The sequence below is a fragment of the Herpailurus yagouaroundi genome, unplaced genomic scaffold (assembly GCF_014898765.1).
Source record: "Herpailurus yagouaroundi ecotype Mexico unplaced genomic scaffold, PumYag 162, whole genome shotgun sequence".
Classification (NCBI taxonomy): domain Eukaryota; kingdom Metazoa; phylum Chordata; class Mammalia; order Carnivora; family Felidae; genus Herpailurus; species Herpailurus yagouaroundi.
Window position 1 is genome coordinate 73,002,387 of NW_024412403.1, and position 13,785 is coordinate 73,016,171.

The window sequence follows — 13,785 nt, forward strand, 5'->3', positions numbered from 1 at the left end:
TTTTCCTGTGCTCTGAAACCACTTATTTTATGCCCAAATTATCCTATCTAAGCTGGAATTCAGAGCGAACCTTTGGATCAGTATTTTAAAAGGACAGCTTTAGAGAACCTAGATTCCATTTTTTTCTATGCATATAGTTTTTTTTTAATTTTTTTTAACGTTTATTTATTTTTGAGACAGAGAGAGACAGAGTATGAACGGGGGAGGGTCAGAGAGAGGGAGACACAGAATCCAAAACAGGCTCCAGGCTCTGAGCTGTCAGCACAGAGCCCGACGCGGGGCTCGAACTCCCGGACCGCGAGATCGTGACCTGAGCCGAAGTCGGCCGCCCAACCGACCGAGCCACCCAGGCGCCCCTATCGTTTGTTTTTTAGTTAGGATATTATTACACATACAGTTAACATGGTCCACTGAGAGATGTCCTGGGAAGAGGGCTTAGTGCACAAATTCTGGAGCCAGGTGACCTCAGTTCATATCCCAGCTCTTCCATTTATTACCTGTGTGGCCTTGGGTAGGCCATTTATTTTTTATTTTATTTTTTAACATTTGTCAGTGTTTTACTTTTATTTTCGGGCGGTAGAGGTGCAGAGAGAGAGGGAGCCGGCAGACAACCCGATGCAGGGCTTGACTCACAAACCATGAGATCATGACCTGAACTGAAGTCGAACGCTTAACTGACTAAGACATTGGGTAGGTCATTTAAATGCTGTGTCTCAGGGGCGCCTGGTGGCTCAGTTGCTTGGGCACCTGACTCTTAATTTTGGCTCAGGTCATGATCTGACAGTTTGTGGGATCAAGCCCCACGTTAGGCTCTGCACTGACAGTGCCCAGCCTGTTTGGAATTCTCTCTCTCTGCCCCTGCCCTGCTCTCTCTCTGTCAAAATAAATAAAATAAACATTAAAAACCCCCATAAATTTGTGTCTCAGTTTACTTATCAGTAAAATGGAGGAAATTGATAATACCTACCTCCATAGATTTATTGGGAAGATTACAGAAATCAATAGGTCTAAAATAGTGTCTGACCCTTAGTAAGCATTCGCTAGTATTTATTCTAAGTACACGTAAAATAATTCAAACTTTCAGAAATTCAATTTCAAAAATTAAAAATCGCACTTAGGCTTTCAAGCTCCCCACCTCCGGTGTTAATGTCGCTCCCCTTTACAGGAAACTGTTAACAGTTACCTTATGGTCTTCTCTCAAGAGTTTTTACTGATACATTTTTTCAAATCATGGGATTATAATACACTCACTTTGGCAACCTGTTTTTCTCATTTCACTGTATAACCAGGAGATTTTTCCAGGTAACTATGTCCAACTTGACCTCCTTTTTCCTATGTGCTTCACACTATGCCACAGCATGGACTCTAAATTTATTTAACTAGTGTTATGTTATGTGATGCTATGTTATGATTTTTCAGTGCCTGCACAGGGACTTGAATAACCAATGTCTTGTTGAGGGGTGCTTATGGTGTTTCCACTTTTCCACTCTCAGGTTCACTTTTCATATATTCTTTACTTTTTGTAATTCAAAAACATCCAGCCGAAGCCCACGAGGGCTTCCTCATTTCACCATAGTAGCTCATTTCCTACTGAGCAAAACTTCTTCCTCAGGTCAGCTCTTGCCACACCCTGCAGGGGTGGGGGCTTTTCCACCGAAAGGAGAAGTGGAATCATCTATCCTGGGCTTTAGGAGTAAACACCCTCATTCCCTTAGTGGTGATGCCTGGGCCACACAGCAGCCCTGCCCCGGGGTGGGGGCTGCCAAACAGCTTAGCGGCCTGATAACAACAAAGTCAACATCACTTCACCTCCAGTGCAGTTGGCTGCACTTAGTAAGTGATAACAGTCCTGGCCATAGACAGGATGCCTTCCCATAACAATACTGCACCTCTTCGTAGAAGAGACGTGTGTGCCAGGGTGAGCCTGTTTCCTTAGTGTCATCCCAACACATGTTCCTGTTTTCAGGGGTCATTGGCTATTGGTTTCTTGTTGGAAAGGCTCCTTCCTTTCCATTCTAAACAGACAAATCTCCCTCTGAGGATGAACTGAAATCGGACCACTTTTTTGAATATTTCCCAGTTTCTGCAGACTACACTAATCCTTCCCTTCTCTGAATTTCTTCAGCAGGAAGGCCTTCTTGGGCACCTGCATACCTCAGTCGGTTAAGCGTCCTCTGACTCTTGATTTTCGGTCATAATTCATGAGATGGAGCCCCACATCAGGCTCTGAGCTGGCAGTGTGGAGCCTGCTTGAGATCCTCTCTCTCTCTCTCTCTCTCTCTCTCTGCCCCTCCTCCACTCATGCTCCTGCACGTGCACACTCTCTCTCACTCTCTCTCTCTCAAAATAAATAAATAAACTTAAAAAAAGCAACATGAAAACAACTTATCCAGTTAACCTCCCAACCAGTGTCCTTAGACTACTTTTAGGGACAGCTAGATCATTACTTAACAAAGTCATCCTTGCTATTGCTGGAAGTTTTGATCCTCAGAAAATTCTTCCTTTCATTAAGGTGAGACTTGCTTTTTAAACTTGCACCCACAGTGCCTAGATTTTCCCTCTGGAAACACTGCTACATTTTTCTGTACAAAAATTCTTTAAATAATATGCATTAAGGGGCGCCTGGGTGGCTCAGTAGGTTAAGCCTCCGACTTGGGCTCAGGTCATGATCTCATGGCTCTTGAGTTTGAGCCCCGCATCAGGCTCAATGCTAACAGCTCAAAGCCTGCAGCCCTGCTTCCAGTTCTGTGTCTCCCTCCTTTTCTCCCTACCCCTCCCCTGCTCATTCTCTCTCTCTCTCAAAAATAAACATTAAAATAAATAAATAAACTACATTAAAAACAATCTTCTCTTTTGTAGGCAAAAACTCCATCACACCTCCCCATAGATTCTCATGTGACATGGTCCAGTTTGTCAATGTCCCTTTTAAAATGAGGCTCCTGGGGGTGCCTGGGTGGCTCAGTCGGTTAAGCGTCCAACTTCTGCTCAGGTCATGATCTCGCGGTCCGTGGGTTCGAGCCCCACGTCGGGCTCTGGGCTGACAGCTCAGAGCCTGGAGCCTGTTTCAGATTCTGTGTCTCCCTCTCTCTGGCCCTCCCCTGTTTATGCTCTGTCTCTCCCTGTCTCAAAAATAAATAAAACGTTAAAAAATAAAAATAAAAAATAAATAAATAAATAAATAAAATGAGGCTCCTGGGGGCACCTGGGTGGCTCAGTCTGTACTTTGGTTCAAGTCATGATCTCACAGTTGGTGAGATCGGCTTCTGTGCTCAGACCCTGGAGAGCCTGCTGCAGATTCTGTGTCTCTCCCTCTCTCTGCCCCCTCCCCCGCTCACACTCTGTTTCTCTGTCTCTCTCTCAAAAATTAATAAACATTAAAAAAGTAACAATAAAATAAAATGAGGCTCCTGAAAGAGAACGTGGCTCCAGACAGGATTTGGCCAGACAGCATACAACAGGCCATTCCTTCCCTTGATCTGGACATTGAACCTCAATTAGTGCCGCACGGGATTACATTAGCTGCCTTGGCGGCTGCTGCAGTCTGTTCAGACTGAATCCACTGTCAATTAACCCCCCTCTGTTTCATGTTAATTGCTGTTAAGTGAATTCCATCCCAGCCTGTGCTCCTGCAGTTTATTTTTCTTAATGTAAGCTCTGGGCTCTACTTTGATCTCCATAATATTTCATCCTACTGGTATTAGTCCAGTCACTCAAAATATTATAAAATCATGATTCTGTTGCTCGGTGAGTTATTACTGCCCAGCCTCAGTTGCCTTGAATTTTAGTGTTACTTCTGTACATCTGGAAGACCACCCACATGTATCCACAGCTTAGGAGAGCAGCGGTAGAAGCAAGAGCCTTTTTTTTTTTTTCAGTTAAAAAAATTTTTTTTTAATTGAGGTATAGTTGACACACAAAGTTACATTAGTTTCAGGTGTACAACATAGATATGACACGTCTATGTTATGCTGTGCTCACCACAAGTGTGGCTGTCATCTGTCACCACATCCGCTAATACAATAGTGTTGACTCTATTCCCTAGGCTGTACCTTTTCTTCCTGTGACTTATTCATTCCATTAACTGGAAGCCTGCGTCTCTCACTCCCCTTCACTCATTTTGTCCAACTCTCCACACCCCTCAGCTCTGGCAACCGTCAGTTTGTCTTCTGTATTTATGCGTCTGTTTCCGCTTTTAGTTTGTTTTTTGTTTGTTCCTTTTGTTTCTTAGATTCCACATATAAGTGAAATCATATGATATTTGTTTTTGTCTGTCTTACTTATTTCACTTAGCATAATACCCTCTAGGTCTATCCATGCTGTCGCAAATGGCAAGATCATTCTTTTTTGTAGCTAATATTCCATTGTATATCATGGCTAATATTCCACATCTTCTTTGTCCATTCATCTATTGGTGGACACTTGGGTTGCTTCCATATCTTGGCTATTGTAAACAATGCTGCAATAAACAGAGGGGTGCATGTATCTTTTCAAATTCATGTTTTTGTTTTCTTTGGGTAAATACCTGGTAGTGGAATTACTGGACCATATGGTATTCCTATTTTTAATTTTTTGAGGAAACTCCACACCGTTTTCCATAGTGGCTGCACCAGTTTACATTCCCACGAGCAGTGCATGAGGGCAAGCGACATTTTTTTAAACTTCCATTTATTGAATACTTACTCCTTGCTATATTCTGTACTATGCATACACTATCTTATTTAATCTTCACACTCGTCCAATGAAAACAGGAATTAACATCTCATTTTACAAATGAGGAAATGGAGGGGAAGGGACAAAGATGAAGGTATTCTGTTCTCTGACGGGTCTTTCTCACTGGTCATCAGTCTGAGAGACAACTAGGCACACAGGTGCTCCAACTTGGCCACACAACACGTCAGCCTCCCCCCAAAAGGAGGCTTGGGTTCAGCCGTGGTTGAAAAGTTTTGGCTGCAGAGAGGGAGGGCAGAAAAACAAACTCCTGGCTCCTTTTCCTTAGGGTGACATCTCATTAGCTTTTTGAAGAAGATGAAGTTGCACATAGGAAAGGACAAAAATTAGAAACAACTAGGAAAAGACAAAATTGGATTTTTAAAAAAAAATTTTTAATGTTTATTTTTGACAGGGAGAGAGAGACAAAGCATGAGGGGGGAGGGGCAGAGAGAGAAGGAGACACAATCTGAAGCAGGCTCCAGGCTCTGAGCTGTCAGCACAGAGCCCGACACGGGGCTCGAACCCACGGACCGTGAGACCATGACCTGAGCCGAAGTCAGACACACTCAACCGACTGAGCCACCCAGGTGCCCCCAAAGTTGGATTTTAAAAACAAAGTCTATTGGGCATATAATGCTATAAAATGTGATGTGATCTTGGAAATTGTATTCATGGCTTTATCAGGCTGACAGAATTTTTTTCCCCTTGTTTTCCTTTCTACACTCTGTAACAGTAACAGTGAATGATGATTAAGGGAAGAATCAACCGCATACAGCCCTACTTTAATTTACTTGCACAGCATTTATGGTCTTTTTATATATATTTTTTACAGCATTTATGGTCTTAAGATATGTTTCTTATTATTTCTCCCCACTGAAATGTGAGCTCAATGAATGCAGGATTCTATCTGCCTTGTTCTCCTCATATCACTATTACCTAGAATCTAAGTATGACATAGAAATCCTACCACTTAAAAAAAGATTATTTGGGGCACCTGGGTTTCTCAGTTGGTTAAGTGTCTACTCTTGATTTTGGCTCAGGTCATGATCTCATGGTTTGTGAGTTCAAGCCCCACATCGGGCTATGCACTGACAATGCAGAGCCTGCCTGGGATTCTCTCTCTCTCTCTCTCTCTCTCTCTCTCTCTCTGTCTCTCTCTTTCTCAAAATAAATTAATAAACTAAAAAAAATAAAAAAGATTATTTAAAAACAATGTAAAGGCTGAACAAGTTTCACCCCAGCATTTACTCTGCATGTGGGTGTAGGCACAGTGCTTAAATTTTAAGAAAACATCACCAACATCCTTCCAGCGCTAAGCCAAACTGCCTTTTGATAGGTAACACACACACACACACATACACACACACACACACACACACACTGCCCTCTAATGGTAGTGGGTTTTTTTGTTTTTAATTTTAGCAGCAATAGTTGAATATTCTAGTTCCCTTAAGATGGAAGTATGGCTATGGGTAATGGCAGAGCCAAAGAGTGGCCTGGGAGGGACTTTAAGATGCACAATGCACTTGCTATATGTGTTCAAGACAATTCTCCTGTCTACTACCCTTTCCCCAACCTTTCCAACCAGACTGCTTCCCCCAGCAGTCATATTCTGGAGTACGACAGGTTAACTTGGCAGTGCTCGGGTAGGCCTACCCAGAGGTCGAGTCAGGAAGACAGTGACACAGCTTGCTTGCTAGGGCCAGCTGGGACACAAAGTGGGGTGACACTTCATATGGCAGTTGTCCTTTATTTGTTTGACTTCTCGGTTTGGCCTCTTTATCTTTTGCCTGTTTCCTATTCCCAGCTCCTCTCATAGGTGGAAATGTCAAAAGTTGAAAAGTTTAAAATATGTCAGCCCATGATACCAAAAGTTTGTCCCCCAAAGACTACAAAGATGTCAATCTTCTTATCACATGGGCTACCAGGTGTCAAAGTATGATTAAACAAATTTTTAAAAAGGGGATGCAGTTGGTTAAGTGGCCGACTTCAGCTCAGGTCATGATCTTGCAGTTCGTGAGCTCAAGCCCCGCGTCAGGCTCTGTGCTGACAGCTCAGAGCCTGGAGCCTGCTTCATATTCTGTGTCTCCCTCACTCTCTGCCCCTCCCCGCTCACTCTCTGTCTCTCAAAAAATGAATAAATGTTAAAAAACATTAAAAAAAATTTTTTTTAATGGAGGTGCATGGCTGGCTCTCAGTGGAGCATGCACATCTCAGTCTTGGGGTTGTGAGTTTGAGCCCCACAGTGAGTGTAGATATTACCTAAAAATTTAAAAAATTATAAATAAATAAATACATAAATAAATATTTATAAAATTAAAAACATAATCCTCATAGCAATATAAAATGAACACATGTTGGGGTGCCTGGGTGGCTCAGTCAGTTAAGTGTCCGACTTCAGCTCAGGTCATGATCTCACAGCGCGTGAGTTTGAGCCCCGTGTCAGGCTCTGTGCTAACAGCTCAGAGCCTGGAGCCTGCTTGGGATTCTGTGTCTCCCTCTCTCTCTGCCCCTCCCCTGCTTGGCTCGGTCTCTCTCTTTCTCAAAAATAAATAAACATTTTAAAAAATTTGTTAAATAAAATAAAATGAAATAAACACATGTCTAAGATTTATTAACTTATTGATGAAGGGGACCAATAAGATGGTAAATTAATTCAAAAAGTATTTTGAAGAACTAAGAATTTATAGGCTTCTACAAATTAATGTTAGAATAAGATTGCTAGGTTAACATCCTATAGGCAAATAAACCTATTGATTACCTTCTCTACTGGATGGAATTTTTTCATTTTTCATTTTTATTTTTAAATTTAATTTTAGAGAGAGAGCACAAGCAGGAGAGAGGGGCAGATGGAGAGAGAGAGAGAGAGAAAGAGGGAGAGAGGGAGAAACCCAAGCAGGCTCCATGGTCAACTCAGAGCCGGATGCTAGATTCAAGGACAAGACCCTGGGATCATGACCTGAGCTGAAATCAAGAGTCAGATGTTCAACTGACTGAGCCACCCAGGCACCCCAGAAATTTTTAATTAACATGTAAGTGTACCGTATCTGGGCTTTAATCAAACAGTAAACAGCCAAGTCAAACACAAATACATTATCTTAGAAAATTAAGAATCTTTGGGAAAGCTTTTAAACAAGGCTGGCAGTATAATATCGAAAAAGATGAGTGGCCCTGTCTTTTCCCTTATTTGTAAGTTTTAGATAATTTTTAATGCAAGTTTTTATATTTTTCATATATATGTGTGTATTTTTAATATAAATTTTACATTTTTTATATAAAGTTCTTATATATTTCTCCTGTTTGTCTTTTCCCTGTTTTGGAGTGTGCTAGGACTTCTCATATAGTAAATAGTGGATATGAGAAGGAGAAAACATAAATCTCTCCAAACTTCTCTTGTTGTAAGTTGATAACTCATTTTAGGGAGACAGTGTTTGTTGTTGAGTGGCAGAGACCAAGTGAGAGAAGAGATGAAAAGTTTTGGGTAAAATGAACTTTGAGGATTACAATAGATTTTAATGTATCCATTCTATTTTGTAGTTCATGATCAGAAATAATGAATACCTTCGAGCTTCTTGGAAGTGGAGAACGCATTAAATCAAAAATGTGAAAATTATGTAGTATTCAGTATTCAATAACAGGGAAGAAGGACAATGGGATTAACAAACATTCAACAGTGTGATGGCAGATGCTTGACTCTGGTTAAAATTTCCTTTTAAGTATCAAAGCATATGGTTAAGGTCAAGAAGGCAGCCCTGATGGAACTTGCTAACCTAAGAGTTCTTACCAGAAACTCAAAGGCTCCTGCACCCATAATCATACATTAGGGTGTCCATATTTAGGTTAGGAACAAGGAGCATTCATTCAAAGAATATCCTGCCTGTGTTGAACATGTACTGCCAAGTTTTTGTTTGTTTGCTTCCAGTGGAACAAGCATAAGAACTTTCTGGCTTAAAACAACAACAACAACAACACCTAATCTTTTATCACCTTTTTCCTCTGTACTTTTTCTCTCCCTCTTTCTATACATCTACTATTCACTCTGTCCTTTTACATTTTCTTCTTTAAATTATTGATGTTGTTGCCCTGAACCATAGTAAGCATTTTATACCTAACCAATGATTTTAGGATCTGCCTAATTTTCTTCTGCCCTCTGCCCCTCATCAGTCTTCCCAGGACCTTTCAACATGTGAGCTATGGCCCCTCCTACTCTGTAATTTCACAAAGGTCCATAACCCTTTTGATTTTATGGACTTCCTTCTCTACCTGTTTTGGTCTGGAAAGTTCAAATGCTGGATCTCATCACTGCCAGCACTTGCTAAACTTCTGAGATCTCTTAACTCAGTACTTCACTTCCGTGACCCCATTGCTCTGTTTTCTCCCAAGTTCACCTGTCACTACTTGCCAAACCTGCCCTCTGATGCCACCCATTGTAGTACTTTTCATTGCTCAGCTCCTTTCCATTTGACTCAGTTTCCTTCTGCCTCCACAGGATTTCATCCAGCCTTAGATTCCAAGGTCCATGCTTTGTGTTCCCTTTGCCAGGTTCCTGGCCATAGTCAATCCTTTATGCTTTGCTGTCTGTTGTAGCAATCTCTTCCCAGAGATCTCTGGGCCTATCCTTGAAGCACAGGTGGTCCATATTGGGTCCAGAAATGAAAAAGGCTTGTTCCTTGTTAATGGGAGTTTTTTTTACTGCAAAACCAGAAAAAATCAATTTAAATTGACTTTATTTTTTTAAGTTTATTTATTTACTTAGAGAGAGAGAGAGAGAGAGAGAGAGAGAGAGCACGTGAGCAGAGGAGGGGCAGAGGGAGAGGGGGAGAGAAAATCCCAAGCAGGCTCTGCACTCTCAGCACAGAGCCTGATGCGGGGCTCAAACTCACAAACCATGAGATCATGACCTGAGCTGAAATCAAGAGTTGGATGCTTAATCGACTGAGTCACCCAGGTGCCCCAATTTAAATTGACTTAAAAAAATTATCATTTCATATAATAAAATGTTCAAAGGTAGGGCAGGCTCCAGGTGTAGTATGCCAGGGCTCTGGCCCCCATCTTTCTGTGATTCCCTTTGTTTTGCTCTCATTAAATGGCAAGTGTTATCCTCAGGCTGGCCACAAAAGGATTGCAGTATTTCCAGCTGTCACATCCAGATATAATCATGTCCAGGGAAACAGAGAGGACTTTTCTTTTCTCCAACAGAGAACACCTTCTTCCAAGTCCTCTGGATCCTCTACACATGTTATTGCTATTACTGAGTAACATGCCCATCTCTAAACCAATCACAGACAAAGAAATGGGACCACTGGGATTTATTGAGACCAATCAAAATTTGCTTCTGGATCTGTGACTTATGTGGGAGGAATTATACCTGAACAAATAATATTGGGCCTCCACAGGCAATGAAGAAGGGGAAAAGGATAATGGGTAGGTAATCCACAATATCTGCTATAGTGCGAAATGGTGAACCACTGACAGAAGGACTTTATGGCCATAAAAGCTAAAGTTTTTGAGCTTGAAGATTGATTGTCAGTTTAGCCATCAACACGCTCATGGTGCACGTGGGTAGCTCAGTCGGTTAAGTCTCCGACTCTTGATCTCAGCTCAGGTCATAACCTCAGCGTTCTGAGTTCAAGCCCCACATTGGGCTGTGCACTGGGCATGAAGCCTACTTAAAAAAATAAATAAAAATAAAAACACTTTTGTAAATTTGACCACCAGAAGTAATTTTGTTTGTTTTTAGAAGAGAGGAAGTGAGGATGGGGAACATCATTTTGTAACTCCTAGATCACAGATTTTTGTTCAACCTCCACATTCTACTTTCTCTATGTTGAACACAACCAACATTACCCTTCCATATGAACAAAAGTTCTTCTGCTCATTTTCACCCCAATCTCAATCTCTCCTCTAGCTCCTCCTCACTATAATCGGATGGCTCTGCCAGGTTCATTTTTTTTTAAATATATGAAATTTATTGTCAAATTGGTTTCCATACAACACCCAGTGCTCATCCCAAAAGATGCCCTCTTCAATACCTATCACCCACCTTCCCTTCCCTCCCACCCCCCATCAGCCCTCAGTTTCTGCCAGGTTCATTAAAGAGAAGACCAAAATCATAAACCGTAGTCTGCTCCATATCAGTCTTCTGGACTTCAGATCTTCTGTCTCTCTCTCTTTTTTTTTAAGTTTATTTATTTATTTTGAGAGATACTGAGAACAGGCAGAGAGAGAGGGACACAGAAAGAGTCCCAAGCAGGCTCCACATTATCAGCGCACAGCCCCACGCAGGGCTTGAACTCACAAACTGTGAAATCATGACCCGAGCTGAAATCAAGAATCAGATGCTTAACTGACTGAGCTACCTGGGTGTCCCTACACACATCTTTAACTCTCTTACTCATTCTTAGAACAAATGATCTGTTGACATTGATTCTACTCTAGTTCCTATTTTTTAAGGGCTTTATTGAGGTAAAACTTACATACCTAAATATATATACACCATAAAATTCACCTGTTTTTAAGAGCACAAATCTGGGGCGCCTGGGTGGCTCAGTCGGTTAAGCGGCCGACTTCGGCCCGGGTCATGATCTCGCGGGTCCGTGAGTTCGAGCCCCGCGTCGGGCTCTGTGCTGACAGCTCAGAGCCTGGAGCCTGTTTCAGATTCTGTGTCTCCCTCTCTCTGACCCTCCCCTGTTCATGCTTTGTCTCTCTCTGTCTCAAAAATGAATAAACGTTAAAAAAAAATAAATAAATAAAGAGCACAAATCTGGGGCGCCTGGGTGGCTCAGTCGGTTAAGCGTCTGACTTCGGCTCAGGTCATGATCTCGCGATTCGTGAGTTCAAGCCCTGCTTCGGGCTCTGTGCTGACAGCTCGGAGCCTGGAGCCTGTTTCAGATTCTGTGTCTCCCTCTCTCTCTCTGACCCTCCCCTGTTCATGCTCTGTCTCTCTCTGTCTCAAAAATAAATAAACGTTAAAAAAAAAGAGCACAAATCAATTATTTTTAGTGAATTTTTAGAATTGTGCAAACATCACAAAATCCAGTTTTAGAGTGTTTCCATCACTCTTATCATCCATCCACTGACCCACGTGCCATCAGTTCCCATTCCTCAGCTCTATCCCCAAGCAGCCACTAATCTGCTTTCTGTCTCTATAGATTGCCTTCTTAGCTATTTCATGTAAATGGATCGTATGATATGTAGTCTTTTGTGTCTGGCTTCTTTCATTTAGCATAATGGTTTATTGCTGGACAATATTCTATTGTGTAGATATTACATTTTTGTTTCTCCACTTGCCAAGTGATGGATATTTGGAGTGTTTCCCTTTTTTGGCTGTTCTGAACATTCGAGAACAATCTTTGGGTAGACATATGTCTTTATTTCTCTTACGTAGATACCAGGGGTGGAACTTCTGGGTAGTATAGTAAGTTTTTGTGTAACTTTTTAAGAAACTGCCAAACTGTTTTCCAAAATGGTTGTACCATTTCACATTCCTGCCAACAATGTTCTAGTTTTTCTGTATCCTTACTAATGCCTGTAATTATTTGTCTTTTTTGATTATAGACATTCTGGTGGGTATGAAGTAGTATCTCATTAGTTTTAATTTTCATTTCTTTAATGGTTGATGATGTTGAACATCATTTCAAGTGCTTATTAATCATATACATATCTTCTTTGGTAAAATGTCTATGCAGGTCTTTTCATTTTTAAATTGGGTTCTTTCTTTATTATTGAGTTGTAAGAGTTCTTTTTATATGCTGGATACAAGTCCTTTTTCAGATTATGATCTGCAGATTTTCTCTCAGTTTGTGGATTTTTTTTTCATGTTCTCAATTTTTTTTGAGTATAGTTGAAAATGTTCTCAATATTGTCTTTAGAATACAAAATTTTAAAATGTTGATGAAGTCCAGTGTTTCAATTTTTCCCTTTTATAAATCAGGCTTTTGGTGTCAATTATAAGACCTCTTTGCCTAAACCTAGTGTCATGCACTAAATATTTATGTTCTCCCAAAATTCACCTATTGAAGCCCCAACCCCCAAAGTGATGGTGTTACAAGGTAGGGCCTTTGGGAAGTAATTACAATTAGATGAAATCATAAGGGTGGAGCCCTTATGAACAGGATTAGTGCTCTTAAAATGAGTCCCAAGAGAGCTATGCTCTGCTCTCCACCATGAAAAGATACTACAAGAAGTGGATAGCTTACAACACAGAGGAGGATTCTTACCAAGAAACAAACCAGGCTGGCACCTGATCTTGGACTTCCAGTCACCAGAACTATGAGAAATAAATTTCTGTTGTTTATAAGCCACCTGGTTTATGGTATTTTGGTATAATAGCCTAAAGTGAGACAACAAGGTCATAAAGATTCTCTCCTTTGTTTTCTTCTAAAAGCTGTAGTTTTAGCTTTTTCATTTAGGTTTATGATCTCGTGTTTCCTTCATGATATCCTGCAATTTCTATCCTATTCACTCCCTTAAAGTTTCATTCTTTTAAGTTTTATTTATTTATTTTGAGAGAGAGAGAGAGAGAGAGAGAGAGAGAGAGAGAGCAAGCGAGCAGGGGAGGGCAGAGAGATGGAGAGAGAGAATCCCAAGCAGGCTCTGCACCAGTGAGGATTGATCTCACCAACCATGAGATCATGACCTGAGCTGACATCAAGAGTCAGACATTTAACTGACTGAGCCACCCAGGTGCTCCCCCCGCCGCCCCCCACCTTTTTGTAAGTGGGCTCCACGGCCAGCATGGAGCCCAATGTGGGGCTTGAACTCACGACCCTGAGATCAAGAGCTGAGCTGAGATCAAGAGTCAGAAGGGTAACCACTGAGCCACCCAGGCACCCCTCAAGATTCATTCTTGAATATTAAGAGACCTAGCTACCAAATCCAATGGCCTTTCTTCAATTTTCATCTACTACTTTTGTCAAAATATTCGGTAGGTGATGAAATAATTACAAAAAAACTTACGAGTAAAATAATTGCAAAAGTGCAAGGGAGACAGATCTGGTAAGACTCTCAGGACATGAGGTTTAAGGTGATCACTCACAGTACCTTGACATACAGGGTGCTTGATAACTCCTTGTT